Source organism: Ornithorhynchus anatinus, chromosome 1 (genome assembly GCF_004115215.2).
Source record: "Ornithorhynchus anatinus isolate Pmale09 chromosome 1, mOrnAna1.pri.v4, whole genome shotgun sequence".
NCBI classification, from domain to species: domain Eukaryota; kingdom Metazoa; phylum Chordata; class Mammalia; order Monotremata; family Ornithorhynchidae; genus Ornithorhynchus; species Ornithorhynchus anatinus.
The window spans coordinates 136,253,122-136,265,479 of NC_041728.1; the positions used below are offsets into that span (position 1 = coordinate 136,253,122).

The window sequence follows — 12,358 nt, forward strand, 5'->3', positions numbered from 1 at the left end:
TCAAGAGGTAAGGAGCAGCAGTGATCGGCACAGAAGGCTTCCACTGATCTCCACTTTCCTGTCCATGTGGAATGTGATTTTAAGAAATAAAAGAAGCTAAGACATTTCAGTCCAACCACACCATCAACCCTCGGGGCAGGGGCCAGGTGAAACTCTCGCCCGTGCATTTTATCGCAGCATTTAGCACAGTACTCTGTTCATGGTCAGCGCTTGTAGCCCCACAGTGCTAATCTACATATCCATAATTTCTTTATTTATTTAATTGTATTAACTGAGGGCTCACTGTGTGCAGAGCACTGTATTAAGCACTTGGGAGAGTTTAATACAACAGTAAACAGAAGATTGGGAGCCCGTTGTTGGGTAGGGACTGTCACTACCTGTTGCCAAATTGTACTTTCCAAGCATTTAGTACAGCGCTTTGGCCCCAGGATGCACACAGTAAGTGCTCGATAAATACGACTGAATGAACGAATGAATGAACATTCCCTGCCCACAATGAGCTTACAGTCTGGGAGGGCAGAGAGGATTATTCGTTTTGTCTGTCTATAATAGAAGCTCGGTGGGCAGCAGGGAATGTGTCTGTTATTTTGGACTCTCTCAAGTGCTTAGTACAGTGCTCTGCACACAGTGAACGCTCAAAAAATACGATTGACTGACTTCCTGATTGTGCAGCGGGGGCCTGTGGTATCCTTCACGATCCGTCCAACCCTTACCTTCTGCCTGGAGTGTGATTTTCTACCCTTCTCCTATTATCCGGTGCTGATTTGTAAGGAAAGAAGCCCCCGGCCTCGGCAAATCTTCCAATTGCCATTTGAATTCACGATAAGTTCGAATGTGTGATGGTATTATTGGTATTATTACCGAGAACTTGGCATTTGTTTTATTCCTGCCCTCAACATTTCTGGGCATATGTACATTTTTATTTGCATATTCAATTATGCAGGGTACATTTTCAGGATTCATAGCTCTTCATTTGAATGCTGTAAAATTCAGTAATTAAATTGTGTATGCCATGATTTAATTCTATTCAAGAATTTCTTCTGCTATTTCACCCTGACATATTTGTACCACTACTCATTAAGACAAGCAGCGTAGTCTGTCAGAGAAGTAGCGTGGCTCAGTGGAAAGAGCACGGGCTTGGGAGTCAGAGGTCATGGGTTTGAATCCTGACTCTGCCCCTTGTCAGCTGTGTGACTGTGGGCAAGTCACTTCACTTCTCTGTGCTTCAGTTACCTCATCTATAAAATGGGGATTAAGATTGTGAGCCTCACGTTGGACAACCTGATAACTCTATTTACCCCAGCGCTCAGAACAGTGCTCTGCTCATAGTAAGCACTTAACAAATACCAACATTATTATTATTAAAGTTTGAGGCTGGCTGTCATAAAGAGCTGGATTATTATCCCGGATCTGCCACTTGCCTGCTGCTCTGTGCCTCTGTTAACTAATCTGTAAAATGGGGATTAAGACTGTGAGCCCCCTGTGGGACAGCTGGTACCTATTCCAGCGCTTAGTACAGTTCCTGGCACTTAGTAATTGCTTAACAAATACAACAAACGAAGAATGATAATATGTCCTTCTTCTTTCTCCATCACCCACTATTTTTATAGACTGCTTACCTGTGAGATCATAAGGTCCTTGAGGGGAGGGAATGTGTGACTGGGGAAATTCTCCCACATGCTCAGTACAGTGCTTTCCCTTCAGTAGAGGCTCAGTAAATAACACCGATTAATTGACTCTTCTACAAAACCACTGTACGTTCAGCCCAATAATAAACAATAATAATCTTGGTATCTGTTCAGCACTTACTATGTGCCTGGCAATGTATTAATCCCTACATTAGATGCAAGATAAACAGATCCTACTTGGGGGTCACATTCTAAGTAGGCAGGAGAACGAAAATTGAATCTCCATTTTGCAGATGAGGGAATTGAGGCCCACAGAAGTTAAGTGACTTACCCAAGGTCACACAGCAGGTACACGGCCGAGCCGGAATTAGGACCCAAGTCTAATTCCCAGACCCGTGCTCGTTCCATTAGGCCACACTGCTCCTTGACGGTCATGTCTAATGCACCCACACACGCCCGCACACACACAAACACACGTTCAATCACTTGTGTAAATTCAACTGTAAATTCAAGGAGTTGAACATAATGACGTGCGCCCTATTTTGTGGAAGTCACCCGAGTTCCCTCTGATCTAGAGCATTCCTCCCGGGAGGGTGGGGACGGTGGAGGGAGAGAGGGGAAATCCCTAACCTTTCCCAATCCCCCAGCTCCAGAGCCTTTCCAAAGACTCTGGTCACAGGTTGTACTTCCTTGGCATGGAATTGGGTAGCCAAAACTGAAGTGGCTGGATGATTCAAATAAAAAAACAGGCCCTTGAGGCACCTGGGACCAGAACCAGGTGACAGACCACTTGAACACTGAACCATGGCAACACTCTCTCCTGTTTTGTTTTTTTTTATGGCACTTATTAAGAGCTTACTATACTTCACTCTGCTTCCTGGATCATCTTTCTACAGAAACGTTCTGGGCATGTCACCCCCCTTCTCAAAAATCTCCAGGGGTTGCCTACCAACCTTCACATAAAGCAAAACCTCCTCACTATTGGTTTCAAAGCTGTCCATCACCTTGCCCCCTCCTACCTCACCTCCCTTCTCTCCTTCTCCAACCCACCCCATACACTCCTCTCCTCTGCCGCTAACCTCCTCACTGTACTTCCATCTCTCCTGTCCCACTGTCGAGCCCTGGTCCTCATCCTACCTCTGGCCTGGAACATCCTCTTTCATCAGATCCACAAAACGATCACTCTTCGCCCCTTCAAAGACCTACTGAAGGCGCACCTCCTCCGAAAGGCCTTCTCAGACTAAGTCCCCCTTTTCCCCAGCTCCCCCACCTTCCACGTCACCTTGACTCCCTCCCTTTTCCCTCTCCTCCACCCCACGGCAGTTATGTATAGATGCATATATCTATAATTCTATTTTTTTATATCGATGCCTGTTTACTTGTTTTGTTGTGTAGATATGTATAATTCTATTTGTTTATATTGATACCTGCTTACTTTTGTTAATGTCTATCTCCCCCCTTCTAGGCTGTAAGCTCCATTTTACAGATGAGGCAACTGAGGCACAGAGAAATTATTTGTTCAAGGTCACACAGCTGACAAGTGGCAGAGCCGGGATTAGAACCCAGGTCCTCTGACTCCTAGCCCCGGGCTTTAGCCACTGGGAATTGCTGTTTCCTCCTGAGTCAAGTGTCTGTTTACGGAGCAGAGAGGAAGACGGAAGAATCAATTAATCAATAGTTTTTATTGACCGCTTACTGTGCGCAGAGCACGGTACTAAGCACTTGGGAGAGTACAATACAGAAGAATTGGAAGACATCTTTCTTGCCCACGATGAGCTTACAGTCTAGAGGGGGAGACAGACACGAATATAAATGAATAAATAATGAATATGTACATGAGTGCTGTGGGGCTGATGGAGGGTATAAATCCAAGTACAGGGGTGATGCAGAAGGGAATGGGAGAAGACGAAATGAGGCCTTAGTCGGGGAAGGCCACTTGGAGGAAATGAGCCTTCAGTAAGGCTTTGAAAGTGGGGAGAGTCACTGTTTGTCGGATTTGAGGAGAGAGGACGTTCCAGGTCAGAGGCGGGACGTGGGGGAGAGGTCGGCGACGTGATAGATGAGACCGAGGTACAGTGAGTGGGTTGGCATTAGAGGAACGAAGCGTGTGGGCTGCCTCGTCGTAGGAAATCGGGGAGGCAAGGTAGAAGGGGACAAGGTGATGAATGCTTGAAAGACGATGGTAAGGATTTTCTCACTGGGAAGTACTTTTCAAGAACAGAAGCTCCTCGCTGCTATTTCCGCTCAGCGAAATGGACAGAAGCCGCGGAGAGGGACTCCTTACTTTAATCGCAGCGCATGCAGTGTCTTCCAACAGACCTGCCATGACCCATCCTAGACTTTCCTGACACCCTTCCCTGAAAGTTCCAGGGCTACTGTTCTAGTGGATAAAGCACGAGCCTGGGAGTCAGAAGGTCATGGGTTCTAATCCCAGCTCTGCCACTTGTCTGCTATATGTCCTTGGGCAAGTCACTTCACTTCTCTGTGCATCACTTGCCTCATCTGTAAAACGGAGATTGAGACTGTGAGTCCCGCGTGGAACAGGGATTGTGTCCAACCCAATTTGCTCGTTTCCATCCAGTGCTTAGTACGGTGACTGGTACATTGTAAGTGCTTAACAAATACTAAAGTTATTATTATTATTCATGTAGACCCTGGGGTTCTGCTCTGATCCAAGGTCAGAGCCTGGAGATAAATTCGACCCTGGTTAAAACTACTCAAGGACGCCATCAGAATCAGGTTTCTGAAAGCTTTCCTGAAACATGCTGAAGACTGTAAGAAAAATCTTCATGGACTAGACCAACCTGGCAATTTGGATTTACATTTGGATTAGCACTCTTTATTCACCCCACCCTCAGCCCCACAGCACTTTTGTACATATCTGGAATTTATTTACATTAATGTCTATCTTCACCCTTAGACAAAGATCTTTGCGGGCAGGGATCATATCTACCTGCTCTATTACACTACACTCTCCCAAACGCTTAGTACAATAGAAGCAGCATGGCCTAATGGATAGAGCAAGGGCCTGGGAGTCAAAAGGACCTGGGTTCTATTCTCGGCTTCGCCACTTGTCTGTTGCATGACCTTGGGCAAACCACTTACTTCACTGTGCCTCGGTTACCTCATCTGCAAAATGGGGATTAAGACTGTGAACCTCTTGTGGGACAGGGACTGTGTCCTACCTGATTAACTTGTATCTACTCCAGCACTTAAAATAGTGCTTGACACATACTGGGCACTGAACAAATACCATCATTATTATTAGTAGTAGTATTATGATAATAATTGTTATTATCAAAGTGCTCTGCACACAGTAAGTGCTCAATAAATACCACTGATTGATTGATTGAAGCCAAATTTACCAGGCTTCTTTCCCTCTAAGAAATACTCATGTATTAAAACTATTTAGATGAGCACATTCCAATAGCTGCTGGTTATTACTTGCTCCATCATCTTTATGGGAATCAAAAAAATCTCATGGGAACAGAGCAGTTTAGAAATTGCAGATACATTTTTCATTCCAAGTTTATTTAACTGGTTTCCTTTAGCTAGAGAAAATAACGGGTATTCTGACTTCCTAAAGTCTGCAGAGCTAAAAGATTGATGAAAAGTGATTTTTTTTTTTACTGTTTTGTGCAGTTATTGCTGTGCAAGGCTACATTTCTAGCTTCCAAGAGCTTCTAGCTCCTTGGAGAGGGGCATGTCTGGATACTACATGCAGAAGGTATACAAACCTCTAGGCTCCCATAACCTCAACAAGAAATATTCTCCTGTGGCAGGTTTCTTCCCTAATACCTTACTTTTCCACTATAAAATGTGAAAGCTCAGGAGGACATCTCTCAGTGTCAATAACAGTAATAAAAACTGTGGTTTTGAGTACTTACTGTGTGCCAGTCACTATACTAAGCGCTGGGATAGATACAAGATAATGGGATTGGACACAGTCCCTGACCCACTTGAGACTAACATTCTTAATCCCCATTTTACAGATGAGGAAACTGAAGCCATTGAGAAACAAAGTCACTTGCCCAAGGTCAAGCAGCAGAAAAGTGATAAAGAGCGATTAGAACCGAAGTCCTCTGATTTGCCGGCCTGTGCTCTTTCCAGTAGGCTATGCTGCTTCTCAAGAAAGTGAAGCACACGGAAGAAAGCCAAATCTAATCTGCTGAGTGCTAAATTAATTTCTAACCGGTAAAAGTCTCTACTTCCAGCCCTGGGGGTTATTTTAGAGCAGGGTTTCATACACCGCTATCCCGTGCCATGATTAATTACTGATAGGTCTACAGAGTCATTTCTCTTCATTAGTGCGGACTGACAACAGCAGCTATCAAAGCAGAGTTCAGATGCTTGCAGACTTTTCTTCTTTATCGGGAAGGTATTTCTTCAAATTGCTAGTGATGCTTACACGCATGAGTAATTCCTCTTGCTGTCGCATCTAGTCTTCAAGCTCATTTCCCATGTAATGACATCACTCCCCAAAACAGGCTGCAGAAGTCTCTCTCTTTGATGCAGGAGGCAAGAAAGCTCTTTGGTCTTGGCGATGGCCATTGAGAGGTGCATCGTGTGATAACTACGCATCAGACCTTCTAAACAGAAGGGAAAATTCAGGGAATTGCCTCTTTTCTATGGTTAAGTGCAGACAACAAGAAAAATTTCCCAAAGCAGTAAACTGAGCATGAGGCTCAACAAAAAGAAAAACAGATTCCTTTATAATACTCTCTCTGATGGCTTCCCACTGTTGGTTATCTTTCAAAAATCCAGTCTGTCCAACCCTTGTCTAAGAATTTAAATGACACCCTATCCATGCGGTATCAAAGAATCAATCGACAATTTTTATAGAGAGCTTACTATGGGCAGAACTCTGTACTAAGCACTTAGGAGACTACTACCCAACTGAGTTGTCAGACAGGTTCTTTGCCCAAAATGAGTTTAGAGTCTAGAGGAGGAGACGAATATTGAAATAAATTATGGATATGTACAAAAGCGCTCCATGGTTGAAGTGGGGTGAATATCAACTGCTTAAATGGTGCAAATCCAAGGACAAGAGTGACACAGAAGGGAGAGGGAGTAAAGGAAATAATGGCTTATCCGGGGAGGGCCACTTGGAGGAGATATGATTTTAATTAGACTTTGCAAGTAGTGAGAGTGATGGTCTATTGAATATGAAGGAGGAGAGAGTTCCAGGCTAGAGGTAGGTTGTGGGCAAGGAGTCAGCAGCAAGATAGGCGAGATCATGGTACACTGAGTAGGTCGCTGTTAGAAGAGAAAAGTATATAGCGTAGTAGGAAATCAGTGAAGTAAGATAGGCGAGGACAAGGTGATTTAGTTCTTTAAAGCCTACGAAAGCGTTTCTTTCTGATGTAGACATGGATGGGCAATCACTGGAGGTTCTCGAGGGGGGAAACACGGCCGGAATGTTTTTGTAGAAAAATGATCCGGGCAGCAGAGTGAAGTATGGACTGGAGTGGGAAGAGACAGGAGGTTGGGAGGTCAGCAAGGAGGCTGATGCGGTAAACCAGGAGGGATAGGATAATTTCTTGGATCATCATAAGCTCATTATGGGCAGGAAATGTATCTGTTCTGTTGTTACACTGTATGCTCCTGAACACTTAGTACTGGGCTCTGCACACAGTAAATGCTCAATAAATGCGATTGACTGACTGATGGAGATGAAAGGAGGGAATTTTGCCAAGTTGTGAACGTAGAACCTACAGGATTTGGTGACTGACAGAGCGAACACATGGGTTGTGTGAGAGGGCTGTGTCGAGGATAATGCCAAGGTTGTGGGCTTTTGACAGGGAGGATGGTAATGTTGTCTACAGCACTAGGAAAATTCAGGGATATTGGCCAAAGAGTCCCTGTAGAGGAGAGTCTAATCTCACTTTTCAAACTTTCTAAGTCAACAGGGATTGTAGTTCCCAGAGATCATAGGTCCCTGCTACCTAGAACTTTTAAGGCCCCCATTTTTCATTCTGAGTTGTCTACTTTTCTCTCAAATTTCTGCCAGGATATAACACGGTGGAAGATTTTAAAAAATCTAAATACATGGGATTTGAGCAACAGTTAATACTAGAAGGTGAAATCACTCTAAAAAACAAATGTCCCTTCTTGTCCTCATGGTCTTTGTGCGTATGAAAACCTTCTCTGTCCGATGTGACTCCTGTTATTGGTCCTGATTAATTTAATCATAACACATAATAGTAGCAGCATCATTTTGGAAGGCAGTGTGGCCTAGTGGAAAGAAAGACCTGAGAGTCAGGAGCCGTAGGTTCTGGGCTTGGCTCGGCCACTTGACTGTTCTGTGACCTTGGGAGAGCCATTTAGCTTCTCCGTGCCTCAGTTTTCTCTTCTTTAAAATGGAGATAAAATTCCTGATCAAGTAATCAGTGGTATTTATCGAGTGCTTACAGTGTACAGAGCACTGTACTAAGCACTTGAGAGAGTACCATAGGGTTGGTAGACATGCTCCCTGACCTCAAAGAGCAGCGGGGAGACTGACATTAAAATGAATTACGGATATGCACATAAACGTTGCGGGGCTGAAGGTGGGGTGAATATCAAGTGCTGGTAGGGTACGGATCTAAATGCGTAGGTGAGGCAGAAAGGAAAGGGAGTAGAGGAGATGAGGGCTTAGTTGGGGAAGGCTTCTTGGAGGAGATGGGATTTTATTAAGGCTTTGAAGGTAGGGAGAATGGTGGTCTATCAGATAGGAAGGGGGAGGGAGTTCTAGGCTAGAGGGAGGAGGTGGGCAAAGGGTTGGAGGCAAGATCGATGAGGTTGAGGTACAGCGAGTATGTTGGTAGATATGATCCCTGACCTCAGGGACTTTTTGATCTAGTGGTTTCCCAGCATTGTTCTAAAAAGGTCTGATTCAAATGGAGCAGTGAAACTCGGGACTTTGGTTCACTTTTGCTTCATCACCTTTCTGTGATTTTGGTATTTTATCTTTTCTTTCCTCTCAACTACATTTTCCATTATGGAGTCAGAATGTAACCTTCTGAAGATCAGAAGGGGGAAGGAAGAATTTTCTCTGCTCAAGGACCACCCCATATATTTTATCCCACGGTATTGACACGTGCTCCTTTGGAAGCATTTCTTACTTGGTCTCTGATGAAGAGGATGGTAATGATGATGACGGCATTTGTTATGTGCTCACTGGGTGCCAAGCATTGTTCGCAGTGCTGGGGTAGACACAAGGATATGAGGTTGGATGGAGTTCCTGTCCCATGTGGGGCTCACAGTCTTAATCCCTATTTTACAGATGAGGTAACTGAGGCCCCGGGAAGTGAAGTGAGCTTGCCCAAGATTACACAGCAGACAAGTGGTGGAGCTCGGATTAGAACCCAGGTCCTTCTGGCTTCCAGGTCTGTGCTCCATCCACACAGTGGCTTCTGTACTGTTGGAATCTCTGGGTCGGGTCCCTCAGGGAAGTCCCTGGCAGTTTTTAGATGAATTCTTACCCACTGACACTGCTCCTGGGTTAGAAATAACACCAGTGGTGTTGATGGGAGAGGAGTGTGGATATGTACATACATACATGAGTATGCTAGTGTGCATGTGTGTGCATGTACTAGGTAGGTGGGCTCCTTGTGGACAGAGATCACATCTACCAACTCTCTTGTACTGTACATCCCAAGCGTTTAGTACAGAGCCCTGCACAACACAAGCACTCAATAAATACCATTGACTGAGGGGCAAACTTTGACCCTGGAAGCGTTTCCTTGGGTTTCCACAGATCCAGGCTCATAGAAGCCTTAATCTGGCTCTGCTCCCAGAGAGGATCCAACATTAAAGAGCTTAGAGAAATATGACAATTGGGCAAATTTCTTCACTAGTTTCCTTCAGCTAGAGAAAAGTCACCAAACGGATACCAACGAGTTTATACCACCAGCCCTAATGAGAAACAAAAAGAGATCACTGGCTTTTAAGGGAGTTTTTCTGGTATCAGATTTCATCAGGATCCTGGCTGTGTGACTTGGGGCAAGTCAATTCTCTGCTCCCCCATTTCCTCATCTGTAAATCAGGGCTAAAATAGCTGACTGTGAGCCCCAGATGGGATAGGAACCAGGGCTGATTTGACTGTACTGTATCTTCCTCAGCCTCTATCTCAGTCTTTGGACTGTCCCTGCAGAAATACCACAGTTATTATTCTCTGGTGACAAAGCTGATGCCTGTTTTGATGCTACATAACTTCAGAGGAAAGGGAGATGCTCTAAGAGGAGAGATGCATAAATGGAGAAATCATAGCAATTGTGTCCTTGTGATCCCTGTCGGAGTCACCCCAGGACCTTTTCACTGGGATAATCTTACATTTACATAAGAGACTGGTGTTATATAAGTCATTTTGAAAACCCAAATGTTATGACATTGTGCCAGACCAGCCAGCCAAGTACACTGAGCCTGGGTTTAAAGGGACAGCTGCCCACCAGACACCATCTGTAGCAGCATCCCAGGAACCTCCCAATAACCTTCCAGCAGCCTCCCAGTAATCTTCCAGTTACCTCCAAGTAGCCTCCCAGTAACCTCCCAGGCAGCTCTTAATAACCTCCCCACAGCCTCCCTCCCAGGCAGTTCCCAGCAGCCTCCCCACAGCCTCCCTCCCAGGCAGTTCCCAGCAGGCTCCCAGTAACCTCCCAGTAGCCTCCCAACAGCCTCCCAGTAGCCTCGCAACAGCCACTCAGTATCCTCCCAGTAATTTCCCACCCCCAGAGACGCCAACCATCTCTGTTCCACTTCCTAGGAAAGCGTTTGCTGAGCTAGTGGTCGGTGCCTGGACCGGTCCCTCCTGAGGGAGCAGCGGAAAGCCTGTCCCCACTCCAAGCCGCTAGGCCATGGCTCTCAGGCCTCTCGAGTGAAATCTGAAGATGATCCTGTCCTGGAACCAGATTGTCTTTCAGTACTTTTCCTAGATCTGATTCTACCTGGAATCCTCTGGAATAAGAAACCAGGTAAATTCATGCTAGAATGTGAAACTCTAGAGAGACCTAAGAAAGAATTCTCATCAGCTCCTCTGGCCCTGGGTAAAATAACATTCACCTCTCAGGGTTGCACCTGGAGAGTTTCCAATACTCCACCAATCTCGGCTACGGAGGGAGAGTCAAGGTGAGCTCTACCCAATCCATTCCTAGCTTGGGCAGTGGCTAGTGAGTGCAAGGCAATCTGCTACAAGTCAAAACTCACCCATGTTGGGCAGCAGTGGCAAGGGAGAGAGTCGAGGGTGGACTTCCATATTTTTACCAAGAAAAGTGTATGGACACACTACCAGAATGATTGCAGATGGAGAGCGGGCCTCTCTGGGAGAGATGTGTCTGTAGTGTCGCTATGGGTCGGAAATGACTTGATGACATAAGACAAGACGAAAATGACATTACTCAGACTTAAAACTTAGACAGTGAATCTCCTCGCCTTCAAAGTCTTTTTGAGGGCCCATGTCCTCCAAGAAGTCTTCCCTGACTAAGTCCTCCTTTCCTTTTCTCCCTCCCCCTTCTGCATCACCCTGATTTGCTCCCTTTGTTCCCCTTCCCTCACCCAGCCCCACAGCACTAATGTCCATATCTGCAATTTGTTGATTTGTATTAAAGTCTGCCTCCCCCTCTAGACTGTAAGGTCATTGTGGGCAGGGAATGTGTCCGTTTATTGTTCTATTATACTCCCCCTAAAGCTTAGTACAGTGCTCTGCACACAGTAAGCACTCAGATGATTGAATGAATAAATAAAGCTGTTCGTTTACACGATAAAACCTCACGGCTTCTGACTTCTCTCACTCCTCCTGAGGGAGATATTAATCCCAAATGGATCACTCCCTCATTGACATGTTGCAGTTTTGGTCTCCCTCCTCCCTGCCACTTATCGTAGCATGTCTCCCCAACTAGATTGTTAGCTTCTCTCTTGTCTTATGCTGTTAAGCTGTCTCCACCCTATAGCTACTCCATGGACACATCTCTTCCAGAACTCCCCACCTCCATCTACAATCGTTCTGGTAGTGGATCCGTAGAGTTTTCTTGATTAAAAATGCAGAAGCGGTTTACCGTTGCCTTCTTCCATGCAGCTAACTTGAGTCTCCGCCCTCGACTATCTCCCATGTCGTTGCTGCCCAGCACAGGAGAGTTTTGACCGGTAGCAGATTGCCTTCCACTTGCTAGCCACTGCTCAAGCTAGGAATGGAATGTGTATGTCTCTGCCTGACTCTCCCTCCCATAGTTGAGACTGGTAGAGTACTGGCGATTCTCCAGGTGTGACCCTGAGAGGGGTAGGTTCTGTAGGCCGGGGTAATAAAAATAATTGTGACATTTGTTAAGCACCTATTATGTGTGAACCGATCAATCAGTTGTACTTTTTGAATACTTACTGGGTGCGGAGCACTGCCCTAAACTCATTCATTCATTTATTCAATCATATTTATTGAGCAGTTACTGTGTGCCGAGCTTGGGAGAGAACAATATAACAATAAACAGTCACATTCCCGGCTAACAGCAAGCTTACAGTCTACGGGGGAGTAGGAAGACCCATTTCCTGTCCCTAAGGAGCTTACAGTCTAGAGGGAGAAGCCCTGTACTAAGTCCTGGGGTAGAAACAAGATAATCAGGTCAGTCACGGTCCCTGTCCCACATGGGGTTTACAGTCTAAAAAGGAGAAGTAATGATAATAGTAATTATGGTCCTTCTTAGGTGCTTACTATGTGCCAAGAGCTGTTCTAAGCACTGATACAAGTTAAGCAGAATGGACAC

The 12,358-nt window shown here is 45.4% G+C and overlaps 1 protein-coding gene and 1 non-coding gene across 2 annotated transcripts in view; both read right to left on the reverse strand.

Annotated features, from left to right (window-relative positions):
• SLC7A14 (solute carrier family 7 member 14) overlaps positions 1-12,358 on the reverse strand; it is a 152,718-nt gene that overhangs the window by 98,012 nt on the left and 42,348 nt on the right. The window lies entirely within an intron of this gene.
• On the reverse strand, positions 11,744-11,881 carry LOC114816123. The gene has a single exon (XR_003763905.1). It is a non-coding gene; the product is annotated as a small nucleolar RNA SNORA7 (small nucleolar RNA).